Source organism: Homalodisca vitripennis, chromosome 4 (assembly GCF_021130785.1).
Source record: "Homalodisca vitripennis isolate AUS2020 chromosome 4, UT_GWSS_2.1, whole genome shotgun sequence".
In the NCBI taxonomy this organism is placed as follows: Eukaryota; Metazoa; Arthropoda; class Insecta; order Hemiptera; family Cicadellidae; genus Homalodisca; species Homalodisca vitripennis.
Window position 1 is genome coordinate 88,521,022 of NC_060210.1, and position 14,530 is coordinate 88,535,551.

Consider the following 14,530-nt stretch of genomic DNA (forward strand, 5'->3'; position numbering starts at 1 on the left):
CGGGTAGCAGGGTTACTCCAGGTTACCGTAGATGGCAGAGGGTTGACAACGCTGGTGTCAGTCGATGTCGCTGCCGACACGGGCGCGGGCGTGTCAATACATTCAGATTTGGATTTGAATAAATCAATGGCCACTTTGGCTCGGGCGCTTACATGCATTTATGTATGTGTTCATCTCTCTCGCGCCTCCTTGTTCTCTTACATTATTGCAGCTGTAATATTTTAGACATTTACGTACCATTTCTTTTTGAAATCGAACATTTACGTTTCGATCAGAGGAGTAATTCGGCTCGGAAATTTGAAAATGTGTAGAAATTACAATTTATTCATAGTCGGGCTTTTGGTTTCATTGAATTTTTGGCAACAATCATTTTGACACTAGACCATTAAAAACCATTTTGCACTTAACAGTATTAATACGTTTACACTGTGAGTGATACAAAAATACAGGATGGATCGATAAAAGAGTTTTAGTGTTCGCTTATGCCCCTTCAAACTCATCCAACTCTCGCAATTCGTAAGATAATACGACGGGCCAATCGACCCGGTGCAGCCCCCATAGCTCAGTCAAATTGAAGTGGAAAGTCAAACTTTAATTTGTTTGTTTTATATTTTTGGGGTTGCTGAACACGAATCTGTTGTTTTCCAACAACAATTATTTTCGCAAATATGAACATTTAAAAAAATACAACAAAACGTATCTTGTTTTAGGTTTACTACTTAAAAAATAAGCATTTATACCGAAACACGCTCCTTTAGTAAAGCAAAAAGCTTAAACTTTCCTACAATTTATATCTTGCCAGTTTTTCTAAGATCCACTAGTACATGTGACGCGTTAAGATGCGCAGAATATTATGAAAATACTCAAAATTTGAGTAGTGAGTATTCATTTCGGGATATATTACTCATACACCATGTCGTTGTGAATATGTTTTGTAAGCTTACATTCGTTTACCGTGTTTGTGGGGGGGAGGGGGTAACCTCGCCGAAAGGCTATATATATATATATATATATATATATATATATATATATAAGGCTCTCTCTTTCTCTCTCTCTCTATCTCTCTCTCTCTCTCTCTCTCTCTCTCTATATATATATATATATATATATATATATATATATATATATATATATTTAGTACTACTGTAATTTGTATCACAAGTATGTAAAGTTTTACTTAAAAGACAAGATATCACAACAATATTTATTGCGAATACAGTTTCTTGAAGTTAGCATTTATAAATACCTATTGTAAATTAGGGGATATTAACACAATTTTCAATTTTTATATCTATATACAAAATATTCGAATGAGTTTATATAGGTAATTGTTTTAGATCTTAAAACCTTACCTAATTAGGAATGAATATATAAAATGTGTTTTATTGGGTTTGATGGTAAATTTTCCTTAATTGACTTCCGTTAATGCACTTTGACGAATATTATTTTATACATTTTTAGGGGCTTAGGAGTTTTGTCACTAAAATGTACAGATTTTATAAAATGCTTCCATCTGAAGTTTTACCTGACTTATCTTTTAATCCAACGTAAGGTCATATAACTAGGGTGCAAGCCTTAAATATAAACAGAGTATACGAATACTTTCCTTTTGCAATCTTATAGCTGTAATACCTTAATATTTTTCTTTATTGCATAAGCTTTATTGATGTATTCAAACTGTTGTAAAATCGATACTTTATTTGTGAGGCTCATCGTTATTAAGCCTGTAAAGTATCTTGCTTTGGTTATCTTGAAGATCTTGGAATGTAAGCCACCGTTTTTATAGCAGAATCTTTTTCACAAAAAGTTAAAAACTTTTTCCAATTTATAACAATTAAATTTTATACGTTTTATACGAGCCGTCAAATATAAAACTGTCTAAAATTGTGTTTCCCGCGGTGGACTAAGTCCGCTTCAGCCTTGCGGCTGTAAACCTGCTGGAGGTCCTGCGGCTGTAAAACAGATCCTCATCCTTCCGTCTGTACCTTTATTGCTACTTCGGCTCCACCCGTAGAACAAACTGTTACTGTGACAATCATTTTAATCGAACCAAGATGCAGTGAAGAGGCGTTTAAATGAATCAAACATTGATGACTAATTGTGCAAATTTGTATATCTTCAAAGACATTAACCGTTTTCTCCCATATATATTATTGCGTATTTCGTTAACGATATATATTGCTATTAATAGAAAGAACAATATTGATTAATCATTTGTGTTACATCATCAAATTCAAATTCTTTATTAGTTTGAATAAATGACGTTATTTGCATAGGCTTAATACAATTTGAAATATTAAACGTTACAAACTATTTTATATCTTTAATTGCCAAAAATTTAAATTGTTACTTTTGTATATTATTTGTTATTTTAAATGAATTATTTAATTGAATAGAATATTTCTTTTCTATTAGTAATTATTTTAATTTCGATTTAAATGTTTAGATATTGTTTTATTCATTGATAAAATTCAATGAATTTTCAACAGTTCATTGATGATTCAGGTTTAAATGTTTTGATATTTGATTCTTTATTGATAAAATTCAATGCATTAAATGATAAAACTTTTTTATATAATTTCCTCTTTAGCTTTTGATTTTTATGGGTTTTATTCATATAATATTAAACATTATTCATTCATTATTCATTCATTCAGTATTCATACATTATAATTCATTTAATGTTTTTCTTTACCAAACATGTTTATTTCTAATATGCAAATGTCTGATAGTTTGAATATTATTTTCCATAATTTCTTCTCACTAATTTAAATATGGTTCTTATTGACATTCTTTTTAATAGAAAGGTACCTTTGATAATCATGTATGTATATATTTGTAAAATAAAGTTGCAACCGTTTAGACTTCTCTCTATTAAATACTGACGAACATTTTTTAAGCTTTAATCTAGAAAATATTACGCCACGGCACAATTCCGTCGAACTTTAATATTCGGTTAATATTTTCTAGTTTCCTGGGAGGAGCAAATAAATAAATAGGACGTTATATTTTTATTTATTTAGTTTTTCTTATTACGAACATGTATGGTGTTAGTCTGGTGTTTGATGTTAGTCTTATGTAATTTATGGCAATACATTAAACAATTGTCGTACTCTACATCCAAAATTTCAGAAATACTTTCTTAGCTCTTTCTTTCGAGAAGATTAGTTACGTAACCAAAACCGTCATATTGTACAAATCAATAGTGTATTAGAACTACATGTATGTTTGCTCAAATATATTACAACAAACCATACCTATTACCCCCCCACTCCAAACAATAAGTAATTATCCCCCTCCCTCAGTTTTAATATAAGTAACTCAATGTACAAACGTAAATTGTGTTTATTTGGTTGTGTATCGAATAAATCTAAATCTTTTATTTGATTACTGTAAAAAGTTTGGTAAGGGATGAACCTAGTGCGCAACTAAGAGTGGAGTAAAAAGAGTGAGCATTTTACGATGACCTAGTCCAAAAATTGGTGTTGTTTACTACAAAATGCAATTATTTGCCAATTTGTAAAAATTAGGCTACTTAAAGATCTGGATTTATCTATACAATTTTTCGATTTATATTGATTTATCTATATAGGAGTAAGTTTTATGTATTACTTATCTTTGGCCACAAATGCACAATATAAACAGAAAATAAGTTTAAAATAAATAAGATAGAATGTATCGAGTGTGATTTTCGTATGTGAATAATGTTTCATTATATATTGTTTTCAAATGTTTAGCTCATACACACAAGACATATTTTTTGACAAATCACGAAGGAAATATGGATAAGACAGTAGCAATATCCAACTTTAAATTACAACATGAAAACTCGTTTTATGATTTTAGTCAGGTACTCAAATAAAAAAACACCTGTAAAGGGATGTTGACTTAAATAATATACTAAAAGCATTTCATTGGTGCACAATAAAAATTGAGTTGAACAGTACAACATGAATGATCAAGATCATAATATTGGGTCAACTCTATTATGACGAATTAATCTATTTCTAAATAATTAAAAAATACTACTTAAACTGCTACTTTAAAAATATAATTCGTTAATTTATGACCGATTTTGTAATTTATGCGTACTTAATTTTTAATCTAAACTTCTCTTTAAAGAATTGCAGTTTAAAAATGAAATAATACTGAATTACAAAATACAATTACAGTACATACATTACATAAGTTCTTCAAATTGTGAGAGCAAGGTACGTAAAATGCATACTGATTCACTGTATTTACTCGTAAATCGAAACCTGAATGAAATACAGTAGTAGAACTCAACGAATAAACGTGAGAGTGAATAATAATGAGGTATTTTAATAGGGGAATTTTCTTCGAGAAAGGAGTGTTCTTAAAACAAAAATGTCGGCGTTTAAGACTTTTTCTTACTCTTGTACTTAACTACTAAGAATTTGGCGTCAACCGTTTCTGAGTTGAAATAAAAGTTCATTTCACGTTAAAATTAATAAATAATTTCCTTTTCAAACCCAGTGTGGATTAAAACAAATAGTCTCCAAATCAAAGAAATTGGCGACGATAAAAATTGCAATTTTACATTTTTACCAGCCGTGTAAATAATTCATTTTCACAGAGCATATTATTTTGAATTTCATTATTTAAATTGGAGCTAATATACTAACAGGATTCTATATACCGAGTGCCGCTATTAGTGGGAATGAGCTGAAAGAAAGGGCGAGTGAGCAAAGGCGGCCGCACTATAAAGAAGAAGGAGTTTCAATAAATTACCGGGGCCAAGGGGTTGTGACGGGCTAAGCCGGGCTCGGCGCTAAACTCTCTGATCCGTTTAAGGAAATTTGCTCCACACTGGGATTTGAGGGCTCAAGTGGCTTCTTGGGAAAGAGAATTTATAATTTGTTTTGCAATGATTAAAACTTATTCGCACCAAATAAAGTGGAGAACATTGTTAGTTCAGTAGATTTAAGTTACGCGTCGCTTCTTACTTTAGTAGCGACTAAATTTGTCATACGAGTTAAAGATTAGAATACTCTTAAGGTACACTATTTGGAACGAACATATTTACTCCTCTAGTTTATTCTTAATTCAATTCATATTAATCCAAAACAAAGATGTAGCGTGACCACGAATATTGTAGAATTAAAAAGCATACAATGGAAATGTATCAAAATTGTTTGATCTGGGCATAAAATATGCAAAGAGTTAAAAAATATAGTAAATGTGAGTATTTAGTTGGATGGATATCCTCAGATAATGAGACAGATTTAATTTCTCCCCAAAATCTACTTCGAGCAGAGCTTACCTACATTAATTTGGTACGGGTTCAAGAAATGTTCAAAAACGAATGCCTTGCGATTCTAGAATTCTCTAAGGGCTATAAAAAAATTCTTACGAAAATGAAACAAGTTTCGAAACTTGATTATTAAGTTTCTTTTCAAATTAAATCAACCAATTAAATAGCTTTTCTCGTTTTGAACTTTGGAATAAGGGCTTTTTGTTGAATCCATTTTCGGTATAGAAATGATTGAAAAAGTGCTTATTTACGAATATTTTCTCCCTTTACGTAGTAGCGAATTCCTTGGATTCTAGAAAGAAGACCTCGTATATAACGGAAGTATCCTGTTAGCATGTAGAAGGTAACTAAACAGGACTTCCTCACTGAATAAACTAATTCTAAAACACGTTATCTGTTATGTCTCTTCATAACAAGCTTTCTTTGAACTATCTATCTAACAATGCGTAGCACACTTTCACCGTAATGCAGGGTGTGGCTTTCTAGCAGTAATATTCAATTCTCAATTCTCGAGGTCAATAAAAACTTGGTGATGGTTTTGCCATAAAATATAGTTTCATTTTTATACATTTTTATACATTTTAAAAATTAGAATTGTAATGTTAGCAGGTAAAAATTAAAGGTGTTCTGAAAACAATTAAATGTGGTAATCAAATACTTTTCTGCTTCAGAAGTACATTGAGAGAAATGACATCATCCAGTCATACGATTGATGCCAGATTTGTCGTCTCAGAGCGCGATGTTCTAGCGAGCTTGTGTAATTCCTCGACTCCTTAGAGGACTTATGTTTATTCGACGCAGGGAATGATCTTCAGTGGATGACCTGAGACTTTAGGATGAGCGAGGTCAGGTAGTACACTTACGTCCAGGTCTTCCACGCTTAGCGACCTCGACCTAGAGTAAGGGTGAAGCTGTTGATTTCCAAGCGAGAAGTCTCCGGATCGATATCTGGGGAGAAATGTTTAAGTGGATTGGGATAGATTTACTTTAAAAATATAGTTAACTATGGCGTAAGAAACCATTTAAAAAGGATTGGGTTATTTAGACGATTGGGTTATAATATTGTGGGTACCTGAACTAGTCCTATTATTTTCTCTTCGTTTTCTCCCCTGATAACTTTAATAACAGTTATTTATGTTGAAAACAATGTAAGAAATGTGTCACTGGCGTCACTGATGTTTTTCACTCAGTAGGCTGACACAAATTATCTTTCGTCTGCCAGGGGGAATGTAAGCAAATCACTTCTGTATCATTGCCTGCCTATATATCCGCCTACATTAATGTATTACTAGATGTCCTGCACACATTTCGAGAGTGAAATGAGTTATAAGTCATACTTGAAATTTTAAATGCTATCTCAGCGAAGCCTGTTCCACGACACATAGTTTGACCTACTTTTACCTTGAGTTATATATACTCTAGGATGATTCAATCTGTTGACTTACACATTTATTTATTATCAGACTCTGCATGTACAGGATTATCCAAAAGTCCTCCAAGTCTTGATACATTTTGGCAGTCCAATAAAATAAAATTGAAATTTTACAAATCTTGTAATTAAAAAAGGACACTTCGTACAATAAGTAACTCTTTACCACCTTGAGGACCGTCCCTTGAGGGAATAATGTAAGTAGGACATCATGTCTAAGTGTCTTACAATGTGTTACATACATCATATTTTTAACTATGTTTATCCTAAACTCATGTCTTGAGTTTAATTTTTGATAAAGCTCACAATTTTTACCATTGTATAAACTATTTAGTTTGCTGTGTTCAAAACCCCGATTTAGCTACCATTTTTTTCTATGGAATCCAAAAATTTTATTTTTGAGACCATTGTTTTGTCATCAAGACCTTAAAGGAATACCACCGTCCATGAATAAATTAAACATTTTCACAACTTTTTAACAACTCTTGAAGGCCCGACTCCCTGAGAAAATGAAGAGTTCCTAATAGCACATACAAATCTTTAGTTTGTATATTGACTTGCAGTCCTATTACTTTTCATTTTTTGGAAAACTTACAATAAAGCAGCCAAATCTAAAATGAATGGTTCTAATGTTTACCTTCCTTAGCTTCCATCTCGAAGATTGTAGATGTGACTACAAAAGGTTTGTATCTACTCCAACGCTGGTTGAAAAATTGTTAAAAACGATATTGTCCAGTATTGTTTCAAAGGACGGGATGACATATGATTCACCGGGCAGTAATGCCAACTGAAATGGAGGGATTTTTATTAATCCCGGTCGGGGTACAGTTATGACATCGACGGTAGTAATCTAGGAAGCAATTTATATAACTTTGCGTTGTTGAATACGTAACTACCCCGGCTCGGAGGCTATTGTTATGTAAAACCTGGCTTACGCTTTGTGGTACAGTCTGCGACCGCAGCAGCCCGGTACAGTCGGGTCCGGACAAACTGCTAATTATGGGTGGCGTGTCAGATCAAAGCTCACGATAGGCTCTCTGTATCAGCGATATGGCTGGAATCAATCGACAATCGAACATTGGTGAAAACTTGTACTTCGCTCTCAACCGCTGCACGTCAACCTCTAGAGTGGCAACATCAAATAACAATTTACAAATAACAATATAAAATAATAAAGTAGTTAAATATTGTATTTTAGTTATTGATGTGCTGTAAAAAGCTTTTTTGGTTATTTTTAAATGTTAAAAGTCACGTACGTTTTAGAAATCTTACCTCAAGAAATAAAAAATCGGCACTTTTTTATTATCCTACAAGTAAGTTATTTAAATTTGAAATTTGGGCTATAATTGAAAAATGATTCGAAATAAAGGCTCGAATGTTTATATTATGCACAATATATGCAATATGAATTACAGAAATTACATTTTTCTACCCATAAACGTATAATTACAATATAATTACGTAGTAGTATTAGTCTACATAGATGATTAACAATAATTCATAAACCATAATCTATCTTAAATAAATAATAATTAAAAAATATAAGTAAATAAAATGATAAAATATAAGTAATTCATAAGTAAAATTCACAAAAACAAGTAATTTTCATATATATTAAAAACGAATCTAAATGCAATGTAAACAAAATCCATACCTTTATCTTCATCCATTTTTTAGACTCGTAGCAAAATGAATATTTTAAATTATTTTAATTTTTCGTGTAGAGATGATCTTAACAATATTGTTCCTATCTTCTATGAAGATATTATTTTAATGTGATGTAATTCTGAAATAAAAAAATAATACAACCATAAACCGATCGCACCATAATAGTAATTTCTCCCGAGTAAGGGTAAATAATGAATCGCTGTTGGAGAATGTATGAGGTTTATAATTAATATATAACATTTTTAGAATCGTATTCAAATTTTTCATAAATAATTTTGGATAAAACAAAAACTTTAGTTCTGTCTCTCTCTACACTGTATATCTTAAAGAATATTAAATATTATTGTTATACACACGCTAACAGAATATTGTTGGTCGCATGTGATTTGTAGGCATTGATAACGATCAAACAAAATAAATACATATATTATACTGTTCTACAGGTAAAGATTAGGTAACTAATTTAATTACGTACTCTACTACTAATTTACGCTACTCTAGAGTGCCGACATTACCTTGATGCCCATATTTATTTCAATCCCATCAGCGCATCTAAGTTTTTACACAATTTATTTATTATTGATAAGTAATGATATGAATTTTATGTGATACATTTTTCACAAATTTGTAAAGACTATCGCAGTACAACTATTTTTTTTTACAGAAAGATGCATTTTTCAGAACGGCTGGTTATACAATTGTATATGGTCCTTAAAATAAACACCCAAAACAACTATGTTGGATTCATAAAATTAATAAGTGACAAAACACTATTTTTTGGCGTTTATTTTACACGTTTTAAGGAACTCAATTATGAGATTTAGCTTTAGAGTTGAATTATTGGACCGTTACCTTTTCTGAGAGTGACACGCTATGTCTTTTATTTGTTCTGCTTATTTTTGAATGGTAAGATTACTTACGGTCATATACATACATACAATTACAATTATATCTCATTACATACAATTATCTAGTTATTATTACGTCATGGTTTGGTATATATGATTTTCGATCATAAAACACTTTTATGATTTTAATGTTGCTGATTCTGAAACTCTATTGTATCATTTTACTGCTAATAAAAGTCACAATACAGACTAAAACAAGTCAGGTCGACAAACCTTGATTTTTTCGATAAATTTAAAGAAATTTTCATGAGTGTGCACATTAAAATTTACATACAATGTATTAATGGCAATTTTTTTGTTTTTTTTTTTTGTGACATGTGTATTTCATTTGTCACTGGTGTGAACCCGTTTAAGTAGAAGTCAGGGAAGAGATTAAGTAAGAGGACCTAAAAGTAAAACACTAAAAAAATGTTTTTCAGAAAAACTTTACAATTTTGGGCCAAAATGATTGGCTATAAATATTTTAATTTTATGGACTGGATTTGTATGGATAAAGTTTATTAGACAAGTGGTGCCAACTGTAACCGCTAAATAACGGGTGTTTACAAATTTGGGGAAAGTGACAACATTATCTTCTACTTCACATTATTTAGTTTATGAAGTCAAAGGCCTGTAAATCACGCACAGCTCGTGACACCCTCTAATCCAATCTGAACGTCTTTGAGCTGAACAAGAATCTACAAGATGGCTGGGCTTTGCTCAAAATATGAACGGAACAGTACAAACAGCACTCAGTAAGTCTAAGTGATGTTGGTCTTTGAGCTGAACAAGAATCTACAAGATGGCTGGGCTTTGCTCAAAATATGAACGGAACAGTACAAACAGCATCAGTAAGTCTAAGTGATGTTGGTCTTTGAGCTGAACAAGAATCTACAAGATGGCTGGGCTTTGCTCAAAATATGAACGGAACAGTACAAACAGCACTCAGTAAGTCTAAGTGATGTTGGTCTTTGAGAGCTGAACAAGAATCTACAAGATGGCTGGGCTTTGCTCAAAATATGAACGGAACAGTACAAACAGCACTCAGTAGTCTAAGTGATGTTGGTCTTTGAGCTTGAACAAGATCTACAAATGGGCTTTGCTCAAATTATGAACGGACAGTGCACTCAGTAAGTCTGTTGGTCTTTGAGCTGAACAAGAATCTACAAGATGGCTGGGCTTTGCTCAAAATATGAACGGAACAGTACAAACAACACTCAGTAAGACAAATGGTCCAGTGTAAGTCTAAGTGATGTTGGTCTTTGAGCTGAACAAGAATCTACAAGATGGCTGGGCTTTGCTCAAAATATGAACGGCGGAACAGTACAAACAGCACTCAGTAAGTCTAAGTGATGTTTGCTTTTGAGCTGAACAAGAATCTACAAGATGGCTGGGCTTTGCTCAAAATATGAACGGAACAGTACAAACAGCACTCAGTAAGACAAATGGTCCAGTGTAAGTCTAAGTGATGTTGGTCTTTGAGCTGAACAAGAATCTACAAGATGGCTGGGCTTTGCTCAAAATATGAACGGAACAGTACAAACAGCACTCAGTAAGACAATGGTCCAGTGTAAGTCTAAGTGATGTTGGTCTTTGAGCTGAACAAGAATCTACAAGATGGCTGGGCTTTGCTCAAAATATGAACGGAACAGTACAAACAGCACTCAGTAAGACAAATGGTCCAGTGTAAGTCTAAGTGATGTTGGTCTTTGAGCTGAAACAAGAATCTACAAGATGGCTGGGCTTTGCTCAAAATATGAACGGAACAGTACAAACAGCACTCAGTAAGACAAATGTCCAGTGTAAGTCTAAGTGATGTTGGTCTTTTGAGCTGAACAAGAATCTACAAGATGGCTGGCTTTGCTCAAAATATGAACGGAACAGTACAAACAGCACTCAGTAAGACAAATGGTCCAGTTGTCTAAGTGATGTTGGTCTTTGAGCTGAACAAGAATCTACAAGATGGCTGCTCAAAAATGAACGGAACTACAAACAGCATATAAGACAAAGTCCAGGTAAGTCTAAGTGACAGCTGAACAAGAATCTACAGATGGCTGTGTCAAAATATGAACAAATGTCTTTGAGCTGAACAAGTTGAACGGAACAGTACAAACAGCACTCAGTAAGACAAAGTAGTCTAAGTGATGTTGGTCTTTGAGCTGAACAAGAATCTACAAGATGGCTGGGCTTTGCTCAAAATATGAACGGAACAGTACAAACAGCACTCAGTAAGACAAGTGGTGCCAACTGTAACCGCTAAATAACGGGTGTTTACAAATTTGGGAAAGTGACAACATTATCTTCTACTTCACATTATTTAGTTTATGAATGTCAAAGGCCTGTAAATCACGCGCCCAGCTCGTGACACCCTCTAATCCAATCTGAACGTCTTTGAGCTGAACAAGAATCTACAAGATGGCTGGGCTTTGCTCAAAATATGAACGGAACAGTACAAACAGCACTCAGTAAGACAAATGGTGCCAACTGTAACCGCTAAATAACGGGTGTTTACCAATTTGGGGAAAGTGACAACATTATCTTCTACTTCACATTATTTAGTTTATGATGTCAAAGGCCTGTAAATCACGCCCAGCCCGTGACAAACCCTCTAATCCAATCTGAACGTCTTTGAGCTGAACAAGAATCTACAAGATGGCTGGGCTTTGCTCAAAATATGAACGGAACAGTACAAACAGCACTCAGTAAGACAAATGGTGCCAACTGTAACCGCCTAAATAACGGTGTTTACCAATTTGGGGAAAGTGACAACATTATCTTCTACTTCACATTATTTAGTTTATGATGTCAAAGGCCTGTAAATCACGCCCAGCTCGTGACACCCTCTAAGTCCAATCTGAACGTCTTTGAGCTGAACAAGAATCTACAAGATGGCTGGGCTTTGCTCAAAATATGAACGGAACAGTACAAACAGCACTCAGTAAGACAAATGGTCCAGTGTAAGTCTAAGTGATGTTGGTCTTTGAGCTGAACAAGAATCTACAAGATGGCTGGGCTTTGCTCAAAATATGAACGGAACAGTACAAACAGCACTCAGTAAGACAAATGGTGCCAGTGTAAGTCTAAGTGATGTTGGTCTTTGAGCTGAACAAGAATCTACAAGATGGTGCTTTGCTCAAAATATGAACGGAACAGTACAAACAGCACTCAGTAAGACAAATGGTCCATGTAAGTCTAAGTGATGTTGGTCTTTGAGCTGAACAAGAATCTACAAGATGGCTGGGCTTTGCTCAAAATATGAACGGACAGTACAAACAGCCTCAGTAAGACACAGTGTAACCTGAACACTCAAATCAATCTGAACAAGCTCTACAAAGTCCTAACTAAGTGATGTTGGCTTTGTAGTCAGGACAGCATTGTGCCCCGTGTTCATGGAACTCTTCTCTCACGCATTGTTTGTTGGGAGAACAATATTGCATTCCTACGATTGCAATTTCAATATTTTTACCTCCTTTTATTAAAATCAACACGACTAGAACTTTTATAATATTTTGTTGAATTCCATAGCAAAACGATATTCTGTGTCTATATTAAAATTGCGATCAAAGTATCTATTAAATATACCAATTTTTTTAAAACTATGAATATAGTTTCCCCGTAGTTTTCACAAAAATGTTATTTAAATTTAAAACTTGAAACGTTTCCACCTGAAAATCTGTCGGTACAATGAGAATTTAGCGGGGGTGACTGGATTGTTCTCATGAAATTTCAACATGGATAGGCTGGCATGTCACTATCTTGGCCACTATGTATTTTTAAGAAATTATGTACTGTGTTGGGTACAAATTCTTATAGTGGTGCACAATGTAGATTTGAGATTTGGCCTGACTTTTTCATTAGATTTCTACAAGGCTGGGCTGGCATGTAGTTGGTCCTACCCACTCATTTTTGTTTACAACGTTTCACTATGCCAAATACATTTCCCGAAAATGCTGTAAATCAGAAAAATAAATACTAAATGGTGGAATTACTTTTTATTAGATTTAAAATACGGCCGGACTAACGTTTCTCAGTCTTGGGTACAAATTCTGATACTGCTATACAATTTAGTATTAAATCGTGGTATGCGTATAGTTGTTAATTGTTGTTAATTTAAACAAAAACAATGGTTTTTAATATGAAACAGCGATATGGACCTGGTCTTCGATTACGAAAAATGATATCAGGCATTTTTGAGACTATCCTGTCATTGATCAGCCGCTCCTACATCGATATGCGATGAAGATTCTAGAAAGGGTTTTCTCCTAATAGAGATCCTTGAAATATCTAGGAACATCTATTCATCCAGGAGAGGGCGCTGGTATATATATATATATATATATATATATATATATATATATATATATATATATATATCTGTTGGGCATCCTGTATAGAGGTGGGTATATCTAACTTACTTTAGTTCAGGGATGCTTGAAAACATCTTGGTAAGAATTAGACAATGCCCTTGCTTTAGAGGCTACATTAGACCACCAAGAACAATTAGAACCTTCTGAGGTCCAGACCAAGATGCTCAGCTTTGGAATATATGGAAGTTCACGAAGTTGAAACCCTTCCTTTAATGAGACAAGAGCCTATACTGCAATGATGCCGAGCCTTTGCATAAGTAACTCTTGGACTTTAGTTTCTCAGTGTCATGAAATTTACAGGAGTTGTGGTTTTTTTCAACGACACCTCAACTTTAACCTATTACCTAAAATGTTAAGAATTTATATGAAACCAAATTATACTTGTTTCGAAAAAAGACGTAAAACCTGTATAAAATGTACTTCTTCTATCTGATACAAGTTTTGTTGTAAAACGCATTGAGTAAGAACATATTACGATCTATCTAGTTTATAATAATGATAATTATATACTGGCCTAAATAGTTTTTTGTGTATATTGTAGTAGAAATTGATAATTTTATAACCATTTATATATGTTTAATATAATCAGTGCAGCAACAATGCACTAATATAATTACATATATGACTGTTTCATACACGCAGTCCTATTACTACCTGTAACTGCAAAAGGAACGTATGGCTGGTCAAATATGTAAAAAGAGTAAAAATCGATATCCATAAAGAGGCAAAATACCCGGGATTTGAACCATGTTCTGAATGAACATCAAGGAAATCTCTATACGCTGTCACCTTCAACGAACATTTGCTTGAGATCTGGGATAAAGATTAGTGGCACATTTACATTCTCAGAGACAGCCTATTTACAAGGTTGCTTCATTGGGAAATATGTGCTTTTTGTCCTATT